The sequence below is a fragment of the Heterodontus francisci genome, chromosome 36 (genome assembly GCF_036365525.1).
Source record: "Heterodontus francisci isolate sHetFra1 chromosome 36, sHetFra1.hap1, whole genome shotgun sequence".
In the NCBI taxonomy this organism is placed as follows: domain Eukaryota; kingdom Metazoa; phylum Chordata; class Chondrichthyes; order Heterodontiformes; family Heterodontidae; genus Heterodontus; species Heterodontus francisci.
In genome coordinates this window covers 46,376,406-46,399,949 of record NC_090406.1, presented here as the reverse complement: position 1 = coordinate 46,399,949, position 23,544 = coordinate 46,376,406, and positions in this window count along the sequence as shown.

The following is a 23,544-nucleotide window of genomic DNA, read 5'->3' as shown; positions in this document are numbered from 1 at the left end:
GTGGTGGAAGTGAGATTGCAAGTGCGTTTGTGGTGGCAGTGAGTTTGTGGTGGTAGTGAGTTTGTGGTGGTAGTGAGTTTGCGATGGCAGTGAGTTTGCGGTGGCAGTGAGTTTGCCAGTGAGTTTGTGGTGGCAGTGAGTTTGCCGGTGACAGTGAGTTTGCCTGTGGCAGTGAGTTTGTGGTGACAGTGCGTTTGTGGTGATCGTGTGCTTGCCGGTGACAGTGAGTTTGTGGTGACAGTGCGTTTGTGGTGGCATTGAGTTTGCCAGTGGCAGTGAGTTTGTGGTGACAGTGCGTTTGTGGTGGCTGTGAGTTTGTGGTGGCAGTGAGTGTGTGGTGGTAGTGAGTTTGCCAGTGAGTTTGTGGTGGCAGAGAGTTTCTGGTGGCAGTGAGTTTGCAATGGCACTGAGTTTGTGGTGGTAGTGAGATTGCCAGCGAGTTTGCGGTGGCAGAGAGTTTGTGGTGTCAGTGAGTTTGTGGTGGCAGAGAGTTTGCGGTGGCATTGAGTTTGTGGTGGTAGTGAGTTTGTGGTGGTAGTGAGTTTGCGGTGACAGTGAGTTTGTGGTGGTAGTGAGTTTGCGGTGACAGTGAGTTTGTGGTGACATTGAGTTTGCGGTGACAGTGAGTTTGCGGTGGCAGTGAGTATGCGGTGACAGTGAGTTTGCGGTGACAGTGAGTTTGCGGTGGCAGTGAGTATGCTGTGACAGTGAGTTTGCGGTGACAGTGAGTTTGCGGTGACAGTGAGTTTGCGATGGCAGTGAGTTTGCGGTGACAGTGAGTTTGCGGTGACAGTGAGTTTGCGGTGGCAGTGAGTATGCGGTGACAGTGAGTTTGCGGTGGCAGTGAGTATGCGGTGACAGTCAGTTTGCGATGGCAGTGAGTTTGCGGTGACAGTGAGTTTGCGGTGACAGTGAGTTTGCGGTGGCAGTGAGTATGCGGTGACAGTGAGTTTGCGATGGCAGTGAGTTTGCGGTGACAGTGAGTTTGCGGTGACAGTGAGTTTGCGGTGACAGTGAGTTTGCGATGGCAGTGAATTTGCGGAGACAGTGAGTTTGCGGTGACAGTGAGTTTGCGGTGACAGTGAGTTTGTGGTGGCAGAGAGTTTGCGGTGATAGTGAGTTTGCGGTGACAGTGAGTTTGTGGTGGCAGTGAGTGTGTGGTGGTAGTGAGTTTGCCAGTGAGTTTGTGGTGGCAGAGAGTTTCTGGTGGCAGTGAGTTTGCAATGGCACTGAGTTTGTGGTGGTAGTGAGATTGCCAGCGAGTTTGCGGTGGCAGAGAGTTTGTGGTGTCAGTGAGTTTGTGGTGGCAGAGAGTTTGCGGTGGCATTGAGTTTGTGGTGGTAGTGAGTTTGTGGTGGTAGTGAGTTTGCGGTGACAGTGAGTTTGTGGTGGTAGTGAGTTTGCGGTGACAGTGAGTTTGTGGTGACATTGAGTTTGCGGTGACAGTGAGTTTGCGGTGGCAGTGAGTTTGCGGTGGCAGTGAGTATGCGGTGACAGTGAGTTTGCGGTGGCAGTGAGTATGCTGTGACAGTGAGTTTGCGGTGACAGTGAGTTTGCGGTGACAGTGAGTTTGCGATGGCAGTGAGTTTGCGGTGACAGTGAGTTTGCGGTGACAGTGAGTTTGCGGTGGCAGTGAGTATGCGGTGACAGTGAGTTTGCGGTGGCAGTGAGTATGCGGTGACAGTCAGTTTGCGATGGCAGTGAGTTTGCGGTGACAGTGAGTTTGCGGTGACAGTGAGTTTGCGGTGGCAGTGAGTATGCGGTGACAGTGAGTTTGCGATGGCAGTGAGTTTGCGGTGACAGTGAGTTTGCGGTGACAGTGAGTTTGCGGTGACAGTGAGTTTGTGGTGGCAGTGAGTTTGCAGTGACAGTGAGTTTGCGGTGACAGTGAGTTTGAGGTGGTAGTGAGTTTGTGGTGGCAGTGAGTTTGTGGTGGTAGTGAGTTTGCAGTGACAGTGAGTTTGTGGTGGCCGTGAGTTTGTGGTGGTAGTGAGTTTGCGGTGACAGTGAGTTTGTGGTGGCAGAGAGTTTGTGGTGGTAGTGAGTTTGCGGTGACAGTGTGTTTGCGGTGGCAGTGAGTTTGCGGTGACAGTGAGTTTGTGGTGGCAGAGAGTTTGCGGTGGTAGTGAGTTTGCGGTGACAGTGAGTTTGTGGTGGCAGTGAGTTTGCGGTGACAGTGAGTTTGAAGTGGCAGTGAGTTTGCGGTGACAGTGAGTTTGTGGTGGTAGTGAGTTTGCGGTGACAGTGAGTTTGCGGTGACAGAGAGTTTGCGGTGACTGTGAGTTTGCGGTGACAGTGAGTTTGTGGTGGCAGTGAGTTTGTGGTGGTAGTGAGTTTGCGGTGACAGTGAGTTTGCGGTGGCAGTGAGTTTGCGGTGACAGTGAGTTTGTGGTGGCAGTGAGTTTGTGGTGGTAGTGAGTTTGTGGTGACAGTGTGTTTGCGGTGGCAGTGAGTTTGCGGTGACAGTGAGTTTGTGGTGGCAGAGAGTTTGCGGTGGTAGTGAGTTTGCGGTGACAGTGAGTTTGCGGTGGCAGTGAGTTTGCGGTGACAGTGAGTTTGAAGTGGCAGTGAGTTTGCGGTGACAGTGAGTTTGTGGTGGTAGTGAGTTTGCGGTGACAGTGAGTTTGCGGTGACAGAGAGTTTGCGGTGACTGTGAGTTTGCGGTGACAGTGAGTTTGTGGTGGCAGTGAGTTTGTGGTGGTAGTGAGTTTGCGGTGACAGTGAGTTTGCGGTGACAGTGAGTTTGCGGTGACAGTGAGTTTGTGGTGGCAGTGAGTTTGTGGTGGTAGTGAGTTTGCGGTGACAGTGAGTTTGTGGTGGCAGTGAGTTTGCAGTGACAGTGAGTTTGCGGTGACAGTGAGTTTGAGGTGGCAGTGAGTTTGTGGTGGTAGTGAGTTTGCGGTGACAGTGAGTTTGTGGTGGCAGTGAGTTTGTGGTGGCAGTGAGTTTGTGGTGGTAGTGAGTTTGCGGTGACAGTGAGTTTGTGGTGGCAGAGAGTTTGTGGTGGTAGTGAGTTTGCGGTGACAGTGTGTTTGCGGTGGCAGTGAGTTTGCGGTGACAGTGAGTTTGTGGTGGCAGAGAGTTTGCGGTGGTAGTGAGTTTGCGGTGACAGTGAGTTTGTGGTGGCAGTGAGTTTGCGGTGACAGTGAGTTTGAAGTGGCAGTGAGTTTGCGGTGACAGTGAGTTTGTGGTGGTAGTGAGTTTGCGGTGACAGTGAGTTTGCGGTGACAGAGAGTTTGCGGTGACTGTGAGTTTGCGGTGACAGTGAGTTTGTGGTGGCAGTGACTTTGTGGTGGTAGTGAGTTTGCGGTGACAGTGAGTTTGCGGTGACAGTGAGTTTGCGGTGACAGTGAGTTTGTTGTGGCAGTGAGTTTGTGGTGGTAGTGAGTTTGTGGTGGCAGTGAGTTTGGGGTGCAGTGAGTTTGCGATGGCAGTGAGTTTGTGGTGGCAGTGAATTTGTGGTGGAAGTGAGATTGCAAGTGCGTTTGTGGTGGCAGTGAGTTTGTGGTGGCAGTGAGTTTGTGGTGGCAGTGAGTTTGCGATGGCAGTGAGTTTGTGGTGGCAATGAGTTTGTGGTGGTAGTGAGTTTGTGGTGGCAGTGAGTTTGTGGTGGTAGTGAGATTGCCAGTGAGTTTGCGGTGGCAGTGAGTTTGCCAGTGAGTTTGTGGTGGCAGTGAGTTTGCCGGTGACAGTGAGTTTGCCTGTGGCAGTGAGTTTGTGGTGACAGTGCGTTTGTGGTGATCGTGTGCTTGCCGGTGACAGTGAGCTTGTGGTGACAGTGCTTTTGTGGTGGCAGTGAGTTTGCCAGTGGCAGTGAGTTTGTGGTGACAGTGCGTTTGTGGTGGCTGTGAGTTTGTGGTGGCAGTGAGTGTGTGGTGGGAGTGAGTTTGCCAGTGAGTTTGTGGTGGCAGAGAGTTTCTGGTGGCAGTGAGTTTGCGATGGCACTGAGTTTGTGGTGGTAGTGAGATTGCCAGCGAGTTTGCGGTGGCAGAGAGTTTGTGGTGTCAGTGAGTTTGTGGTGGCAGAGAGTTTGCGGTGGCATTGAGTTTGTGGTGGTAGTGAGTTTGTGGTGGTAGTGAGTTTGCGGTGACAGTGAGTTTGCGGTGGCAGTGAGTATGCGGTGACAGTGAGTTTGCGGTGACAGTGAGTTTGTGGTGGCAGAGAGTTTGCGGTGATAGTGAGTTTGCGGTGACAGTGAGTTTGTGGTGGCAGAGAGTTTGCGGTGGCCGTGAGTTTGTGGTGGAACTGAGTTTGCGATGGCAGTGAGTTTGCGGTGACAGTGAGTTTGCGGTGACAGTGAGTTTGTGGTGGCAGTGAGTTTGCGATGACAGTGAGATTGCGGTGACAGTGAGTTTGAGGTGGTAGTGAGTTTGTGGTGGCAGTGAGTTTGTGGTGGTAGTGAGTTTGCGGGGACAGTGAGTTTGTGGTGGCAGTGAGTTTGCGGCGACAGTGTGTTTGCGGTGACAGTGAGTTTGTGGTGGCAGAGAGTTTGCGGTGGTAGTGAGTTTGCGATGACAGTGCGTTTGTGGTGGCAGTGAGTTTGCGGTGGCAGTGAGTTTGCGGTGGCAGTGAGTTTGCGGTGACAGTGAGTTTGAGGTGGCAGTGAGTTTGTGGTGGCAGTGAGTTTGTGGTGGTAGTGAGTTTGCGGTGACAGTGAGTTTGTGGTGGCAGTGAGTTTGTGGTGGCAGAGAGTTTGTGGTGGTAGTGAGTTTGCGGTGACAGTGAGTTTGTGGTGGCACAGAGTTTGTGGTGGTAGTGAGTTTGCGGTGACAGTGTGTTTGTGGTGGCAGTGAGTTTGCGGTGACAGTGAGTTTGTGGTGGCAGAGAGTTTGCGGTGGTAGTGAGTTTGCGGTGACAGTGAGTTTGTGGTGGCAGTGAGTTTGCGGTGACAGTGAGTTTGCGGTGGCAGTGAGTTTGCGGTGACAGTGAGTTTGTGGTGGTAGTGAGTTTGCGGTGACAGTGAGTTTGCGGTGGTAGTGAGTTTGTGGTGACAGTGAGTTTGCGGTGGTAGTGAGTTTGCGGTGACAGTGAGTTTGCGGTGACAGTGAGTTTGCGGTGGCAGTGAGTTTGCGGTGGCAGTGAGTTTGTGGTGGTAGTGAGTTTGCGGTGACAGTGAGTTTGCGGTGACAGTGAGTTTGCGGTGGCAGTGAGTTTGCGGTGACAGTGAGTTTGTGGTGGTAGTGAGTTTGCGGTGACAGTGAGTTTGCGGTGGTAGTGAGTTTGCGGTGACAGTGAGTTTGCGGTGGTAGTGAGTTTGCGGTGACAGTGAGTTTGCGGTGACAGTGAGTTTGCGGTGACAGTGAGTTTGTGGTGGCAGTGAGTTTGCGGTGACAGTGAGTTTGTGGTGACAGTGAGTTTGCGGTGGCAGTGAGTTTGCGGTGACAGTGAGTTTGTGGTGGCAGAGAGTTTGCGGTGGAACTGAGTTTGCGATGGCAGTGAGTTTGCGGTGACAGTGAGTTTGCGGTGACAGTGAGTTTGTGGTGGCAGTGAGTTTGCGGTGACAGTGAGATTGCGGTGACAGTGAGTTTGAGGTGGTAGTGAGTTTGTGGTGGCAGTGAGTTTGTGGTGGTAGTGAGTTTGCGGGGACAGTGAGTTTGTGGTGGCAGTGAGTTTGCGGTGACAGTGTGTTTGTGGTGACAGTGAGTTTGCGGTGGCAGAGAGTTTGCGGTGGTAGTGAGTTTGCGGTGACAGTGAGTTTGTGGTGGCAGTGAGTTTGCGGTGGCAGTGAGTTTGCGGTGGCAGTGAGTTTGCGGTGACAGTGAGTTTGAGGTGGTAGTGAGTTTGTGGTGGCAGTGAGTTTGTGGTCGTAGTGAGTTTGCGGTGACAGTGAGTTTGTGGTGGCAGTGAGTTTGTGGTGGCAGAGAGTTTGTGGTGGTAGTGAGTTTGCGGTGACAGTGAGTTTGTGGTGGCAGAGAGTTTGTGGTGGTAGTGAGTTTGCGGTGACAGTGTGTTTGCGGTGGCAGTGAGTTTGCGGTGACAGTGAGTTTGTGGTGGCAGAGAGTTTGCGGTGGTAGTGAGTTTGCGGTGACAGTGAGTTTGTGGTGGCAGTGAGTTTGCGGTGACAGTGAGTTTGCGGTGGCAGTGAGTTTGCGGTGACAGTGAGTTTGCGGTGGTAGTGAGTTTGCGGTGACAGTGAGTTTGCGGTGGTAGTGAGTTTGTGGTGACAGTGAGTTTGCGGTGGTAGTGAGTTTGCGGTGACAGTGAGTTTGCGGTGACAGTGAGTTTGCGGTGGCAGTGAGTTTGCGGTGACAGTGAGTTTGTGGTGGTAGTGAGTTTGCGGTGACAGTGAGTTTGCGGTGACAGTGAGTTTGCGGTGGCAGTGAGTTTGCGGTGGTCGTGAGTTTGCGGTGACAGTGAGTTTGCGGTGGTAGTGAGTTTGCGGTGACAGTGAGTTTGCGGTGACAGTGAGTTTGCGGTGGCAGTGAGTTTGCGGTGACAGTGAGTTTGTGGTGGCAGAGAGTTTGCGGTGACAGTGAGTTTGCGGTGACAGTGAGTTTGTGGTGACAGTGAGTTTGTGGTGGCAGTGAGTTTGCGGTGACAGTAGAGTTTGTGGTGGCAGAGAGTTTGTGGTGGCAGTGAGTTTGTGGTGACAGTGAGTTTGTGGTGGCAGTGAGTTTGCGGTGACAGAGAGTTTGTGGTGGTAGTGAGTTTGCGGTGACAGTGAGTTTGCGGTGACAGTGAGTTTTTGGTGGCAGTGAGTTTGTCAGTGGCAGTGAGTTTGTGGTGGTAGTGAGATTGCCAGTGAGTTTGTGGTGGCAGAGAGTTTCTGGTGGCAGTGAGTTTGCGATGGCACTGAGTTTGTGGTGGTAGTGAGATTGCCAGCGAGTTTGCGGTGACAGTGAGTTTGCGGTGGCACAGAGTTTGTGGTGGTAGTGAGTTTGCGGTGACAGTGAGTTTGTGGTGGCAGTGAGTTTGTGGTGACAGTGAGTTTGTGGTGGTAGTGAGTTTGTGGTGACAGTGAGTTTGTGGTGACAGTGAGTTTGCGATGGCAGTGAGTTTGTGGTGACAGTGAGTTTGTGGTGACAGTGAGTTTGTGGTGGTAGTGAGTTTGTGGTGACAGTGAGTTTGCGGTGACAGTGAGATTGCGGTGACAGTGAGTTTGAGGTGGTAGTGAGTTTGTGGTGGCAGTGAGTTTGTGGTGGTAGTGAGTTTGCGGGGACAGTGAGTTTGTGGTGGCAGTGAGTTTGCGGCGACAGTGTGTTTGCGGTGACAGTGAGTTTGTGGTGGCAGAGAGTTTGCGGTGGTAGTGAGTTTGCGGTGACAGTGAGTTTGTGGTGGCAGTGAGTTTGCGGTGGCAGTGAGTTTGCGGTGGCAGTGAGTTTGCGGTGACAGTGAGTTTGAGGTGGCAGTGAGTTTGTGGTGGCAGTGAGTTTGTGGTGGTAGTGAGTTTGCGGTGACAGTGAGTTTGTGGTGGCAGTGAGTTTGTGGTGGCAGAGAGTTTGCGGTGGTAGTGAGTTTGCGGTGACAGTGAGTTTGTGGTGGCAGAGAGTTTGTGGTGGTAGTGAGTTTGCGGTGACAGTGTGTTTGCGGTGGCAGTGAGTTTGCGGTGACAGTGAGTTTGTGGTGGCAGAGAGTTTGCGGTGGTAGTGAGTTTGCGGTGACAGTGAGTTTGTGGTGGCAGTGAGTTTGCGGTGACAGTGAGTTTGCGGTGGCAGTGAGTTTGCGGTGACAGTGAGATGGTGGTGGTAGTGAGTTTGCGGTGACAGTGAGTTTGCGGTGGTAGTGAGTTTGTGGTGACAGTGAGTTTGCGGTGGTAGTGAGTTTGCGGTGACAGTGAGTTTGCGGTGACAGTGAGTTTGCGGTGGCAGTGAGTTTGCGGTGGCAGTGAGTTTGTGGTGGTAGTGAGTTTGCGGTGACAGTGAGTTTGCGGTGACAGTGAGTTTGCGGTGGCAGTGAGTTTGCGGTGACAGTGAGTTTGCGGTGGTAGTGAGTTTGCGGTGACAGTGAGTTTGCGGTGGTAGTGAGTTTGCGGTGACAGTGAGTTTGCGGTGGTAGTGAGTTTGCGGTGACAGTGAGTTTGCGGTGACAGTGAGTTTGCGGTGACAGTGTGTTTGCGGTGGTAGTGAGTTTGCGGTGACAGTGAGTTTGCGGTGACAGTGAGTTTGCGGTGACAGTGAGTTTGTGGTGGCAGAGAGTTTGCGGTGGCCGTGAGTTTGTGGTGGAACTGAGTTTGCGATGGCAGTGAGTTTGCGGTGACAGTGAGTTTGCGGTGACAGTGAGTTTGTGGTGGCAGTGAGTTTGCGGTGACAGTGAGATTGCGGTGACAGTGAGTTTGAGGTGGTAGTGAGTTTGTGGTGGCAGTGAGTTTGTGGTGGTAGTGAGTTTGCGGGGACAGTGAGTTTGTGGTGGCAGTGAGTTTGCGGTGACAGTGTGTTTGTGGTGACAGTGAGTTTGTGGTGGCAGAGAGTTTGCGGTGGTAGTGAGTTTGCGGTGACAGTGAGTTTGTGGTGGCAGTGAGTTTGCGGTGGCAGTGAGTTTGCGGTGGCAGTGAGTTTGCGGTGACAGTGAGTTTGAGGTGGTAGTGAGTTTGTGGTGGCAGTGAGTTTGTGGTGGTAGTGAGTTTGCGGTGACAGTGAGTTTGTGGTGGCAGTGAGTTTGTGGTGGCAGAGAGTTTGTGGTGGTAGTGAGTTTGCGGTGACAGTGAGTTTGTGGTGGCAGAGAGTTTGTGGTGGTAGTGAGTTTGCGGTGACAGTGTGTTTGCGGTGGCAGTGAGTTTGCGGTGACAGTGAGTTTGTGGTGGCAGAGAGTTTGCGGTGGTAGTGAGTTTGCGGTGACAGTGAGTTTGTGGTGGCAGTGAGTTTGCGGTGACAGTGAGTTTGCGGTGGCAGTGAGTTTGCGGTGGTAGTGAGTTTGCGGTGACAGTGAGTTTGCGGTGGTAGTGAGTTTGCGGTGACAGTGAGTTTGCGGTGACAGTGAGTTTGCGGTGACAGTGAGTTTGTGGTGGTAGTGAGTTTGCGGTGACAGTGAGTTTGCGGTGACAGTGAGTTTGCGGTGGCAGTGAGTTTGCGGTGACAGTGAGTTTGCGGTGGTCGTGAGTTTGCGGTGACAGTGAGTTTGCGGTGGTAGTGAGTTTGCGGTGACAGTGAGTTTGCGGTGACAGTGAGTTTGCGGTGACAGTGAGTTTGTGGTGGCAGTGAGTTTGCGGTGACAGTGAGTTTGTGGTGGCAGAGAGTTTGCGGTGACAGTGAGTTTGCGGTGACAGTGAGTTTGTGGTGACAGTGAGTTTGTGGTGGCAGTGAGTTTGCGGTGACAGTAGAGTTTGTGGTGGCAGAGAGTTTGTGGTGGCAGTGAGTTTGTGGTGACAGTGAGTTTGTGGTGGCAGTGAGTTTGCAGTGACAGAGAGTTTGTGGTGGTAGTGAGTTTGCGGTGACAGTGAGTTTGCGGTGACAGTGAGTTTTTGGTGGCAGTGAGTTTGTCAGTGGCAGTGAGTTTGTGGTGGTAGTGAGATTGCCAGTGAGTTTGTGGTGGCAGAGAGTTTCTGGTGGCAGTGAGTTTGCGATGGCACTGAGTTTGTGGTGGTAGTGAGATTGCCAGCGAGTTTGCGGTGACAGTGAGTTTGCGGTGGCACAGAGTTTGTGGTGGTAGTGAGTTTGCGGTGACAGTGAGTTTGTGGTGGCAGTGAGTTTGTGGTGACAGTGAGTTTGTGGTGGTAGTGAGTTTGTGGTGACAGTGAGTTTGTGGTGACAGTGAGTTTGCGATGGCAGTGAGTTTGTGGTGACAGTGAGTTTGTGGTGACAGTGAGTTTGTGGTGGTAGTGAGTTTGTGGTGACAGTGAGTTTGCGGTGACAGTGAGATTGCGGTGACAGTGAGTTTGAGGTGGTAGTGAGTTTGTGGTGGCAGTGAGTTTGTGGTGGTAGTGAGTTTGCGGGGACAGTGAGTTTGTGGTGGCAGTGAGTTTGCGGCGACAGTGTGTTTGCGGTGACAGTGAGTTTGTGAAGGCAGAGAGTTTGCGGTGGTAGTGAGTTTGCGGTGACAGTGAGTTTGTGGTGGCAGTGAGTTTGCGGTGGCAGTGAGTTTGCGGTGGCAGTGAGTTTGCGGTGGCAGTGAGTTTGAGGTGGCAGTGAGTTTGTGGTGGCAGTGAGTTTGTGGTGGTAGTGAGTTTGCGGTGACAGTGAGTTTGTGGTGGCAGTGAGTTTGTGGTGGCAGAGAGTTTGTGGTGGTAGTGAGTTTGCGGTGACAGTGAGTTTGTGGTGGCAGAGAGTTTGTGGTGGTAGTGAGTTTGCGGTGACAGTGTGTTTGCGGTGGCAGTGAGTTTGCGGTGACAGTGAGTTTGTGGTGGCAGAGAGTTTGCGGTGGTAGTGAGTTTGCGGTGACAGTGAGTTTGCGGTGGCAGTGAGTTTGCGGTGACAGTGAGTTTGCGGTGGCAGTGAGTTTGCGGTGACATTGAGATGGTGGTGGTAGTGAGTTTGCGGTGACAGTGAGTTTGCGGTGGTAGTGAGTTTGTGGTGACAGTGAGTTTGCGGTGGTAGTGAGTTTGCGGTGACAGTGAGTTTGCGGTGACAGTGCGTTTGCGGTGGCAGTGAGTTTGCGGTGGCAGTGAGTTTGTGGTGTTAGTGAGTTTGCGGTGACAGTGAGTTTGCGGTGACAGTGAGTTTGCGGTGGCAGTGAGTTTGCGGTGACAGTGAGTTTGTGGTGGTAGTGAGTTTGCGGTGACAGTGAGTTTGCGGTGGTAGTGAGTTTGCGGTGACAGTGAGTTTGCGGTGGTAGTGAGTTTGCGGTGACAGTGAGTTTGTGGTGGCAGTGAGTTTGCGGTGATAGTGAGTTTGCGGTGACAGTGAGTTTGTGGTGACAGTGAGTTTGCGGTGGCAGTGAGTTTGTGGTGGCAGAGAGTTTGCGGTGGCCGTGAGTTTGTGGTGGAACTGAGTTTGCGATGGCAGTGAGTTTGCGGTGACAGTGAGTTTGCGGTGACAGTTAGTTTGTGGTGGCAGTGAGTTTGCGGTGACAGTGAGATTGCGGTGACAGTGAGTTTGAGGTGGTAGTGAGTTTGTGGTGGCAGTGAGTTTGTGGTGGTAGTGAGTTTGCGGGGACAGTGAGTTTGTGGTGGCAGTGAGTTTGCGGTGACAGTGTGTTTGTGGTGACAGTGAGTTTGTGGTGGCAGAGAGATTGCGGTGGTAGTGAGTTTGCGGTGACAGTGAGTTTGTGGTGGCAGTGAGTTTGCGGTGGCAGTGAGTTTGCGGTGGCAGTGAGTTTGCGGTGACAGTGAGTTTGAGGTGGTAGTGAGTTTGTGGTGGCAGTGAGTTTGTGGTGGTAGTGAGTTTGCGGTGACAGTGAGTTTGTGGTGGCAGTGAGTTTGTGGTGGCAGAGAGTTTGTGGTGGTAGTGAGTTTGCGGTGACAGTGAGTTTGTGGTGGCAGAGAGTTTGTGGTGGTAGTGAGTTTGCGGTGACAGTGTGTTTGCGGTGGCAGTGAGTTTGCGGTGACAGTGAGTTTGTGGTGGCAGAGAGTTTGCGGTGGTAGTGAGTTTGCGGTGACAGTGAGTTTGTGGTGGCAGTGAGTTTGCGGTGACAGTGAGTTTGCGGTGGCAGTGAGTTTGCGGTGACAGTGAGTTTGTGGTGGTAGTGAGTTTGCGGTGACAGTGAGTTTGCGGTGGTAGTGAGTTTGCGGTGACAGTGAGTTTGCGGTGGTAGTGAGTTTGCGGTGACAGTGAGTTTGCGGTGACAGTGAGTTTGCGGTGACAGTGAGTTTGTGGTGGTAGTGAGTTTGCGGTGACAGTGAGTTTGCGGTGGCAGTGAGTTTGCGGTGACAGTGAGTTTGTGGTGGTAGTGAGTTTGCGGTGACAGTGAGTTTGCGGTGGTCGTGAGTTTGCGGTGACAGTGAGTTTGCGGTGGTAGTGAGTTTGCGGTGACAGTGAGTTTGCGGTGACAGTGAGTTTGTGGTGGCAGTGAGTTTGCGGTGACAGTGAGTTTGTGGTGGCAGAGAGTTTGCGGTGACAGTGAGTTTGCGGTGACAGTGAGTTTGTGGTGACAGTGAGTTTGTGGTGGCAGTGAGTTTGCGGTGACAGTAGAGTTTGTGGTGGCAGAGAGTTTGTGGTGGCAGTGAGTTTGTGGTGACAGTGAGTTTGTGGTGGCAGTGAGTTTGCGGTGACAGAGAGTTTGTGGTGGTAGTGAGTTTGCGGTGACAGTGAGTTTGCGGTGACAGTGAGTTTTTGGTGGCAGTGAGTTTGTCAGTGGCAGTGAGTTTGTGGTGGTAGTGAGATTGCCAGTGAGTTTGTGGTGGCAGAGAGTTTCTGGTGGCAGTGAGTTTGCGATGGCACTGAGTTTGTGGTGGTAGTGAGATTGCCAGCGAGTCTGCTGTGACAGTGAGTTTGCGGTGGCAGAGAGTTTGTGGTGGTAGTGAGTTTGCGGTGACAGTGAGTTTGTGGTGGCAGTGAGTTTGCGGTGACAGTGAGTTTGTGGTGACAGTGAGTTTGTGGTGGTAGTGAGTTTGTGGTGACAGTGAGTTTGCGGTGACAGTGAGTTTGCGGTGACAGTGAGTTTGTGGTGACAGTGAGTTTGTGGTGGTAGTGAGTTTGTGGTGACAGTGAGTTTGCGGTGACAGTGAGTTTGCGATGGCAGTGAGTTTGTGGTGACAGTGAGTTTGTGGTGACAGTGAGTTTGTGGTGGTAGTGAGTTTGTGGTGACAGTGAGTTTGCGATGGCAGTGAGTTTGTGGTGACAGTGAGTTTGCGATGACAGTGAGTTTGCGATGGCAGTGAGTTTGCGGAGGCAGTGAGTTTGCGATGGCAGTGAGTTAGTGGTGACAGTGAGTTTGCCAGTTGCAGTGAGTTTGCAGTGACAGTGAGTTTGCGGTGGCAGTGAGTTTGCAGTGACAGTGAGTTTGCGATGGCAGTGAGTTTGCGGTGACAGTGAGTTTGCAGTGACAGTGAGTTTGCCAGTTGCAGTGAGTTTGCAGTGACAGTGAGTTTGTGGACGCAGTGAGTTTGCAGTGACAGTGAGTTTGCGATGGCAGTGGGTTTGCGGTGACAGTGAGTTTGCAGTGACAGTGAGTTTGCAGTGACAGTGAGTTTGCGGTGACAGTGAGTTTATTGTGGCAGTGAGTTTGTGGTGGCAGTGAGTTTGTGGTGGCAGTGAGTTTGCGATGGCAGTGAGTTTGCGATGGCAGTGAGTTTGCGGTGACAGTGAGTTTGCGATGGCAGTGAGTTTGCGATGGCAGTGAGTTTGCGGTGACAGTGAGTTTGCGGTGACAGTGAGTTTATTGTGGCAGTGAGTTTGTGGTGGCAGTGAGTTTGCGATGGCAGTGAGTTTGTGGTGTCAGTGAGTTTGCATTGACAGTGAGTTTGCGGTGACAGTGAGTTTGCGGCGACAGTGAGTTTGCGATGGCAGTGCGTTTGCGGTGACAGTGAGTTTGCAGTTACAGTGAGTTTGCGATGGCAGTGAGTTTGTGGTGACAGTGAGTTTGCCGTGACAGTGAGTTTGCGGTGACAGTGAGTTTGCAGTTACAGTGAGTTTGCGATGGCAGTGAGTTTGCCGTGACAGTGAGTTTGCGGTGACAGTGAGTTTGCAGTTACAGTGAGTTTGCGATGGCAGTGAGTTTGTGGTGACAGTGAGTTTGCAGTGACAGTGAGTTTGAGGTGACAGTGAGTTTGTGGTGACAGTGAGTTTGCGATGGCAGTGAGTTTGTTGTGACAGTGAGTTTGCCAGTTGCAGTGAGTTTGCAGTGACAGTGAGTTTGTGGTGGCAGTGAGTTTGCCAGTGGCAGTGAGTTTTTGGTGGCAGTGAGTTTGCCAGTGGCAGTGAGGTTGTGGTGACAGTGTGTTTGTGGTGGCAGTGAGTTTGCCGGTGACTGAGTTTTTGGTGGCAGTGAGTTTGCGGTGGCAGTGAGTTTGCGATGGCAGTGAGTTTGCGGTGACAGTGAGTTTGCAGTGACAGTGAGTTTGCGGTGACAGTAAGTTTGCAGTGACAGTGAGTTTGCGGTGACAGTGAGTTTGCGGTGCCAGTGAGTTTGCGGTGCCAGTGAGTTTATTGTGGCAGTGAGTTTGTGGTGGCAGTGAGTTTGCGATTGCAGTGAGTTTGCGGTGACAGTGAGTTTGCGGTGACAGTGAGTTTGTGGTGACAGTGAGTTTGTGGTGGCAGTGAGTTTGCGGTGACAGTGAGTTTGTGGTGACAGTGAGTTTGTGGTGGTATTGAGTTTGTGGTGACAGTGAGTTTGCGATGGCAGTGAGTTTGCGATGGCAGTGAGTTTGCGGAGGCAGTGTGTTTGCGGCGACAGTGAGTTTGCGATGGCAGTGAGTTTGCGGTGACAGTGAGTTTGCCAGTTGCAGTGAGTTTGCAGTGACAGTGAGTTTGCGGTGGCAGTGAGTTTGCAGTGACAGTGAGTTTGCGATGGCAGTGAGTTTGCCAGTTGCAGTGAGTTTGCAGTGACAGTGAGTTTGTGGTGGCAGTGAGTTTGCAGTGACAGTGAGTTTGCGATGGCAGTGGGTTTGCGGTGACAGTGAGTTTGCAGTGACAGTGAGTTTGCAGTGACAGTAAGTTTGCGGTGACAGTGAGTTTGCGGTGACAGTGAGTTTATTGTGGCAGTGAGTTTGTGGTGGCAGTGAGTTTGCGATGGCAGTGAGTTTGCGGTGACAGTGAGTTTGCGGTGACAGTGAGTTTATTGTGGCAGTGAGTTTGTGGTGGCAGTGAGTTTGCGATGGCAGTGCGTTTGCGGTGGCAGTGCGTTTGCAGTGACAGTGCGTTTGCGGTGACAGTGAGTTTGCAGTTACAGTGAGTTTGCGATGGCAGTGCGTTTGCGGTGACAGTGAGTTTGCGGTGACAGTGAGTTTGCAGTGACAGTGAGTTTGCGATGGCAGTGCGTTTGCGGTGACAGTGCGTTTGCGGTGACAGTGAGTTTGCAGTTACAGTGAGTTTGCGATGGCAGTGCGTTTGCGGTGACAGTGAGTTTGCGGCGACAGTGAGTTTGCGATGGCAGTGAGTTTGCAATGACAGTGAGTTTGAGGTGACAGTGAGTTTGCGGTGACAGTGAGTTTGCGATGGCAGTGAGTTTGCGATGGCAGTGAGTTTGCGGAGGCAGTGAGTTTGCGGCGACAGTGAGTTTGCGATGGCAGTGAGTTTGTGGTGACAGTGAGTTTGCCAGTTGCAGTGAGTTTGCAGTGACAGTGAGTTTGCAGTGACAGTGAGTTTGCGGTGACAGTAAGTTTGCAGTGACAGTGAGTTTGCGGTGACAGTGAGTTTGCGGTGCCAGTGAGTTTATTGTGGCAGTGAGTTTGTGGTGGCAGTGAGTTTGTGGTGGCAGTGAGTTTGCGATTGCAGTGAGTTTGCGGTGACAGTGAGTTTGCGGTGACAGTGAGTTTGCAGTGACAGTGAGTTTGTGGTGGCAGTGAGTTTGCGGTGGCAGTGAGTTTGTGGTGGTAGTGAGTTTGCGGTGACAGTGAGTTTGTGGTGACAGTGAGTTTGTGGTGGCAGTGAGTTTGCGGTGACAGTGAGTTTGTGGTGACAGTGAGTTTGTGGTGGTAGTGAGTTTGTGGTGACAGTGAGTTTGCGATGGCAGTGAGTTTGCAATGGCAGTGAGTTTGCGGAGGCAGTGTGTTTGCGGCGACAGTGAGTTTGCGATGGCAGTGAGTTTGCGGTGACAGTGAGTTTGCCAGTTGCAGTGAGTTTGCGATGGCAGTGCGTTTGCGGTGACAGTGAGTTTGCGGTGACAGTGAGTTTGCAGTGAGAGTGAGTTTGCGATGGCAGTGAGTATGCGGTGACAGTGAGTTTGCGGTGGCAGTGAGTATGCGGTGACAGTCAGTTTGCGATGGCAGTGAGTTTGCGGTGACAGTGAGTTTGCGGTGACAGTGAGTTTGCGGTGGCAGTGAGTATGCGGTGACAGTGAGTTTGCGATGGCAGTGAGTTTGCGGTGACAGTGAGTTTGCGGTGACAGTGAGTTTGCGGTGACAGTGAGTTTGCGATGGCAGTGAATTTGCGGTGACAGTGAGTTTGCGGTGACAGTGAGTTTGCGGTGACAGTGAGTTTGTGGTGGCAGAGAGTTTGCGGTGATAGTGAGTTTGCGGTGACAGTGAGTTTGTGGTGGCAGTGAGTGTGTGGTGGTAGTGAGTTTGCCAGTGAGTTTGTGGTGGCAGAGAGTTTCTGGTGGCAGTGAGTTTGCAATGGCACTGAGTTTGTGGTGGTAGTGAGATTGCCAGCGAGTTTGCGGTGGCAGAGAGTTTGTGGTGTCAGTGAGTTTGTGGTGGCAGAGAGTTTGCGGTGGCATTGAGTTTGTGGTGGTAGTGAGTTTGTGGTGGTAGTGAGTTTGCGGTGACAGTGAGTTTGTGGTGGTAGTGAGTTTGCGGTGACAGTGAGTTTGTGGTGACATTGAGTTTGCGGTGACAGTGAGTTTGCGGTGGCAGTGAGTATGCGGTGACAGTGAGTTTGCGGTGACAGTGAGTTTGCGGTGGCAGTGAGTATGCTGTGACAGTGAGTTTGCGGTGACAGTGAGTTTGCGGTGACAGTGAGTTTGCGATGGCAGTGAGTTTGCGGTGACAGTGAGTTTGCGGTGACAGTGAGTTTGCGGTGACAGTGAGTATGCGGTGACAGTCAGTTTGCGATGGCAGTGAGTTTGCGGTGACAGTGAGTTTGCGGTGACAGTGAGTTTGCGGTGGCAGTGAGTATGCGGTGACAGTGAGTTTGCGGTGACAGTGAGTTTGCGGTGACAGTGAGTTTGCGGTGACAGTGAGTTTGTGGTGGCAGTGAGTTTGCAGTGACAGTGAGTTTGCGGTGACAGTGAGTTTGAGGTGGTAGTGAGTTTGTGGTGGCAGTGAGTTTGTGGTGGTAGTGAGTTTGCGGTGACAGTGAGTTTGTGGTGGCAGTGAGTTTGTGGTGGCAGTGAGTTTGTGGTGGTAGTGAGTTTGCGGTGACAGTGAGTTTGTGGTGGCAGAGAGTTTGTGGTGGTAGTGAGTTTGCGGTGACAGTGTGTTTGCGGTGGCAGTGAGTTTGCGGTGACAGTGAGTTTGTGGTGGCAGAGAGTTTGCGGTGGTAGTGAGTTTGCGGTGACAGTGAGTTTGTGGTGGCAGTGAGTTTGCGGTGACAGTGAGTTTGAAGTGGCAGTGAGTTTGCGGTGACAGTGAGTTTGTGGTGCTAGTGAGTTTGCGGTGACAGTGAGTTTGCGGTGACAGAGAGTTTGCGGTGACTGTGAGTTTGCGGTGACAGTGAGTTTGTGGTGGCAGTGAGTTTGTGGTGGTAGTGAGTTTGCGGTGACAGTGAGTTTGCGGTGACAGTGAGTTTGCGGTGCCAGTGAGTTTGTGGTGGCAGTGAGTTTGTGGTGGTAGTGAGTTTGTGGTGGCAGTGAGTTTGGGGTGCAGTGAGTTTGCGATGGCAGTGAGTTTGTGGTGGCAGTGAATTTGTGGTGGAAGTGAGATTGCAAGTGCGTTTGTGGTGGCAGTGAGTTTGTGGTGGCAGTGAGTTTGTGGTGGCAGTGAGTTTGCGATGGCAGTGAGTTTGTGGTGGCAATGAGTTTGTGGTGGTAGTGAGTTTGTGGTGGCAGTGAGTTTGTGGTGGTAGTGAGATTGCCAGTGAGTTTGCGGTGGCAGTGAGTTTGCCAGTGAGTTTGTGGTGGCAGTGAGTTTGCCGGTGACAGTGAGTTTGCCTGTGGCAGTGAGTTTGTGGTGACAGTGCGTTTGTGGTGATCGTGTGCTTGCCGGTGACAGTGAGCTTGTGGTGACAGTGCTTTTGTGGTGGCAGTGAGTTTGCCAGTGGCAGTGAGTTTGTGGTGACAGTGCGTTTGTGGTGGCTGTGAGTTTGTGGTGGCAGTGAGTGTGTGGTGGGAGTGAGTTTGCCAGTGAGTTTGTGGTGGCAGAGAGTTTCTGGTGGCAGTGAGTTTGCGATGGCACTGAGTTTGTGGTGGTAGTGAGATTGCCAGCGAGTTTGCGGTGGCAGAGAGTTTGTGGTGTCAGTGAGTTTGTGGTGGCAGAGAGTTTGCGGTGGCATTGAGTTTGTGGTGGTAGTGAGTTTGTGGTGGTAGTGAGTTTGCGGTGACAGTGAGTTTGCGGTGGCAGTGAGTATGCGGTGGCAGTGAGTTTGCGGTGACAGTGAGTTTGTGGTGGCAGAGAGTTTGCGGTGATAGTGAGTTTGCGGTGACAGTGAGTTTGTGGTGACAGTGAGTTTGCGGTGGCAGTGAGTTTGCGGTGACAGTGAGTTTGTGGTGGCAGAGATTTTGCGGTGGCCGTGAGTTTGTGGTGGAACTGAGTTTGCGATGGCAGTGAGTTTGCGGTGACAGTGAGTTTGCGGTGACAGTGAGTTTGTGGTGGCAGTGAGTTTGCGATGACAGTGAGATTGCGGTGACAGTGAGTTTGAGGTGGTAGTGAGTTTGTGGTGGCAGTGAGTTTGTGGTGGTAGTGAGTTTGCGGGTACAGTGAGTTTGTGGTGGCAGTGAGTTTGCGGCGACAGTGTGTTTGCGGTGACAGTGAGTTTGTGGTGGCAGAGAGTTTGCGGTGGTAGTGAGTTTGCGATGACAGTGCGTTTGTGGTGGCAGTGAGTTTGCGGTGGCAGTGAGTTTGCGGTGGCAGTGAGTTTGCGGTGACAGTGAGTTTGAGGTGGCAGTGAGTTTGTGGTGGCAGTGAGTTTGTGGTGGTAGTGAGTTTGCGGTGACAGTGAGTTTGTGGTGGCAGTGAGTTTGTGGTGGCAGAGAGTTTGTGGTGGTAGTGAGTTTGCGGTGACAGTGAGTTTGTGGTGGCAGAGAGTTTGTGGTGGTAGTGAGTTTGCGGTGACAGTGTGTTTGTGGTGGCAGTGAGTTTGCGGTGACAGTGAGTTTGTGGTGGCAGAGAGTTTGCGGTGGTAGTGAGTTTGCGGTGACAGTGAGTTTGTGGTGGCAGTGAGTTTGCGGTGACAGTGAGTTTGCGGTGGCAGTGAGTTTGCGGTGACAGTGAGTTTGCGGTGGTGGTGAGTTTGTGGTGACAGTGAGTTTGCGGTGGTAGTGAGTTTGCGGTGACAGTGAGTTTGCGGTGACAGTGAGTTTGCGGTGGCAGTGAGTTTGCGGTGGCAGTGAGTTTGTGGTGGTAGTGAGTTTGCGGTGACAGTGAGTTTGCGGTGACAGTGAGTTTGCGGTGGCAGTGAGTTTGCGGTGACAGTGAGTTTGTGGTGGTAGTGAGTTTGCGGTGACAGTGAGTTTGCGGTGGTAGTGAGTTTGCGGTGACAGTGAGTTTGCGGTGGTAGTGAGTTTGCGGTGACAGTGAGTTTGCGGTGACAGTGAGTTTGCGGTGACAGTGAGTTTGTGGTGGCAGTGAGTTTGCGGTGACAGTGAGTTTGTGGTGACAGTGAGTTTGCGGTGGCAGTGAGTTTGCGGTGACAGTGAGTTTGTGGTGGCAGAGAGTTTGCGGTGGCCGTGAGTTTGTGGTGGAACTGAGTTTGCGATGGCAGTGAGTTTGCGGTGACAGTGAGTTTGCGGTGACAGTGAGGTTGTGGTGGCAGTGAGTTTGCGGTGACAGTGAGATTGCGGTGACAGTGAGTTTGAGGTGGTAGTGAGTTTGTGGTGGCAGTGAGTTTGTGGTGGTAGTGAGTTTGCGGGGACAGTGAGTTTTTGGTGGCAGTGAGTTTGCGGTGACAGTGTGTTTGTGGTGACAGTGAGTTTGCGGTGGCAGAGAGTTTGCGGTGGTAGTGAGTTTGCGGTGACAGTGAGTTTGTGGTGGCAGTGAGTTTGCGGTGGCAGTGAGTTTGCGGTGGCAGTGAGTTTGCGGTGACAGTGAGTTTGAGGTGGTTGTGAGTTTGTGGTGGCAGTGAGTTTGTGGTGGTAGTGAGTTTGCGGTGACAGTGAGTTTGTGGTGGCAGTGAGTTTGTGGTGGCAGAGAGTTTGTGGTGGTAGTGAGTTTGCGGTGACAGTGAGTTTGTGGTGGCAGAGAGTTTGTGGTGGTAGTGAGTTTGCGGTGACAGTGTGTTTGCGGTGGCAGTGAGTTTGCGGTGACAGTGAGTTTGTGGTGGCAGAGAGTTTGCGGTGGTAGTGAGTTTGCGGTGACAGTGAGTTTGTGGTGGCAGTGAGTTTGCGGTGACAGTGAGTTTGCGGTGGCAGTGAGTTTGCGGTGACAGTGAGTTTGTGGTGGTAGTGAGTTTGCGGTGACAGTGAGTTTGCGGTGGTAGTGAGTTTGTGGTGACAGTGAGTTTGCGGTGGTAGTGAGTTTGCGGTGACAGTGAGTTTGCGGTGACAGTGAGTTTGCGGTGGCAGTGAGTTTGCGGTGACAGTGAGTTTGTGGTGGTAGTGAGTTTGCGGTCACAGTGAGTTTGCGGTGACAGTGAGTTTGCGGTGGCAGTGAGTTTGCGGTGGTCGTGAGTTTGCGGTGACAGTGAGTTTGTGGTGGCAGTGAGTTTGCGGTGACAGTGAGTTTGTGGTGGCAGAGAGTTTGCGGTGACAGTGAGTTTGCGGTGACAGTGAGTTTGTGGTGACAGTGAGTTTGTGGTGGCAGTGAGTTTGCGGTGACAGTAGAGTTTGTGGTGGCAGAGAGTTTGTGGTGGCAGTGAGTTTGTGGTGACAGTGAGTTTGTGGTGGCAGTGAGTTTGCGGTGACAGAGAGTTTGTGGTGGTAGTGAGTTTGCGGTGACAGTGAGTTTGCGGTGACAGTGAGTTTTTGGTGGCAGTGAGTTTGTCAGTGGCAGTGAGTTTGTGGTGGTAGTGAGATTGCCAGTGAGTTTGTGGTGGCAGAGAGTTTCTGGTGGCAGTGAGTTTGCGATGGCACTGAGTTTGTGGTGGTAGTGAGATTGCCAGCGAGTTTGCGGTGACAGTGAGTTTGCGGTGGCACAGAGTTTGTGGTGGTAGTGAGTTTGCGGTGACAGTGAGTTTGTGGTGGCAGTGAGTTTGTGGTGACAGTGAGTTTGTGGTGGTAGTGAGTTTGTGGTGACAGTGAGTTTGTGGTGACAGTGAGTTTGCGATGGCAGTGAGTTTGTGGTGACAGTGAGTTTGTGGTGACAGTGAGTTTGTGGTGGTAGTGAGTTTGTGGTGACAGTGAGTTTGCGGTGACAGTGAGATTGCGGTGACAGTGAGTTTGAGGTGGTAGTGAGTTTGTGGTGGCAGTGAGTTTGTGGTGGTAGTGAGTTTGCGGGGACAGTGAGTTTGTGGTGGCAGTGAGTTTGCGGCGACATTGTGTTTGCGGTGACAGTGAGTTTGTGGTGGCAGAGAGTTTGCGGTGGTAGTGAGTTTGCGGTGACAGTGAGTTTGTGGTGGCAGAGAGTTTGCGGTGGTAGTGAGTTTGCGGTGACAGTGAGTTTGTGGTGGCAGTGAGTTTGCGGTGACAGTGAGTTTGCGGTGGCAGTGAGTTTGCGGTGACAGTGAGTTTGCGGTGGTGGTGAGTTTGTGGTGACAGTGAGTTTGCGGTGGTAGTGAGTTTGCGGTGACAGTGAGTTTGCGGTGACAGTGAGTTTGCGGTGGCAGTGAGTTTGCGGTGGCAGTGAGTTTGTGGTGGTAGTGAGTTTGCGGTGACAGTGAGTTTGCGGTGACAGTGAGTTTGCGGTGGCAGTGAGTTTGCGGTGACAGTGAGTTTGTGGTGGTAGTGAGTTTGCGGTGACAGTGAGTTTGCGGTGGTAGTGAGTTTGCGGTGACAGTGAGTTTGCGGTGGTAGTGAGTTTGCGGTGACAGTGAGTTTGCGGTGACAGTGAGTTTGCGGTGACAGTGAGTTTGTGGTGGCAGTGAGTTTGCGGTGACAGTGAGTTTGTGGTGACAGTGAGTTTGCGGTGGCAGTGAGTTTGCGGTGACAGTGAGTTTGTGGTGGCAGAGAGTTTGCGGTGGCCGTGAGTTTGTGGTGGAACTGAGTTTGCGATGGCAGTGAGTTTGCGGTGACAGTGAGTTTGCGGTGACAGTGAGGTTGTGGTGGCAGTGAGTTTGCGGTGACAGTGAGATTGCGGTGACAGTGAGTTTGAGGTGGTAGTGAGTTTGTGGTGGCAGTGAGTTTGTGGTGGTAGTGAGTTTGCGGGGACAGTGAGTTTTTGGTGGCAGTGAGTTTGCGGTGACAGTGTGTTTGTGGTGACAGTGAGTTTGCGGTGGCAGAGAGTTTGCGGTGGTAGTGAGTTTGCGGTGACAGTGAGTTTGTGGTGGCAGTGAGTTTGCGGTGGCAGTGAGTTTGCGGTGGCAGTGAGTTTGCGGTGACAGTGAGTTTGAGGTGGTTGTGAGTTTGTGGTGGCAGTGAGTTTGTGGTGGTAGTGAGTTTGCGGTGACAGTGAGTTTGTGGTGGCAGTGAGTTTGTGGTGGCAGAGAGTTTGTGGTGGTAGTGAGTTTGCGGTGACAGTGAGTTTGTGGTGGCAGAGAGTTTGTGGTGGTAGTGAGTTTGCGGTGACAGTGTGTTTGCGGTGGCAGTGAGTTTGCGGTGACAGTGAGTTTGTGGTGGCAGAGAGTTTGCGGTGGTAGTGAGTTTGCGGTGACAGTGAGTTTGTGGTGGCAGTGAGTTTGCGGTGACAGTGAGTTTGCGGTGGCAGTGAGTTTGCGGTGACAGTGAGTTTGTGGTGGTAGTGAGTTTGCGGTGACAGTGAGTTTGCGGTGGTAGTGAGTTTGTGGTGACAGTGAGTTTGCGGTGGTAGTGAGTTTGCGGTGACAGTGAGTTTGCGGTGACAGTGAGTTTGCGGTGGCAGTGAGTTTGCGGTGACAGTGAGTTTGTGGTGGTAGTGAGTTTGCGGTCACAGTGAGTTTGCGGTGACAGTGAGTTTGCGGTGGCAGTGAGTTTGCGGTGGTCGTGAGTTTGCGGTGACAGTGAGTTTGTGGTGGCAGTGAGTTTGCGGTGACAGTGAGTTTGTGGTGGCAGAGAGTTTGCGGTGACAGTGAGTTTGCGGTGACAGTGAGTTTGTGGTGACAGTGAGTTTGTGGTGGCAGTGAGTTTGCGGTGACAGTAGAGTTTGTGGTGGCAGAGAGTTTGTGGTGGCAGTGAGTTTGTGGTGACAGTGAGTTTGTGGTGGCAGTGAGTTTGCGGTGACAGAGAGTTTGTGGTGGTAGTGAGTTTGCGGTGACAGTGAGTTTGCGGTGACAGTGAGTTTTTGGTGGCAGTGAGTTTGTCAGTGGCAGTGAGTTTGTGGTGGTAGTGAGATTGCCAGTGAGTTTGTGGTGGCAGAGAGTTTCTGGTGGCAGTGAGTTTGCGATGGCACTGAGTTTGTGGTGGTAGTGAGATTGCCAGCGAGTTTGCGGTGACAGTGAGTTTGCGGTGGCACAGAGTTTGTGGTGGTAGTGAGTTTGCGGTGACAGTGAGTTTGTGGTGGCAGTGAGTTTGTGGTGACAGTGAGTTTGTGGTGGTAGTGAGTTTGTGGTGACAGTGAGTTTGTGGTGACAGTGAGTTTGCGATGGCAGTGAGTTTGTGGTGACAGTGAGTTTGTGGTGACAGTGAGTTTGTGGTGGTAGTGAGTTTGTGGTGACAGTGAGTTTGCGGTGACAGTGAGATTGCGGTGACAGTGAGTTTGAGGTGGTAGTGAGTTTGTGGTGGCAGTGAGTTTGTGGTGGTAGTGAGTTTGCGGGGACAGTGAGTTTGTGGTGGCAGTGAGTTTGCGGCGACATTGTGTTTGCGGTGACAGTGAGTTTGTGGTGGCAGAGAGTTTGCGGTGGTAGTGAGTTTGCGGTGACAGTGAGTTTGTGGTGGCAGTGAGTTTGCGGTGGCAGTGAGTTTGCGATGGCA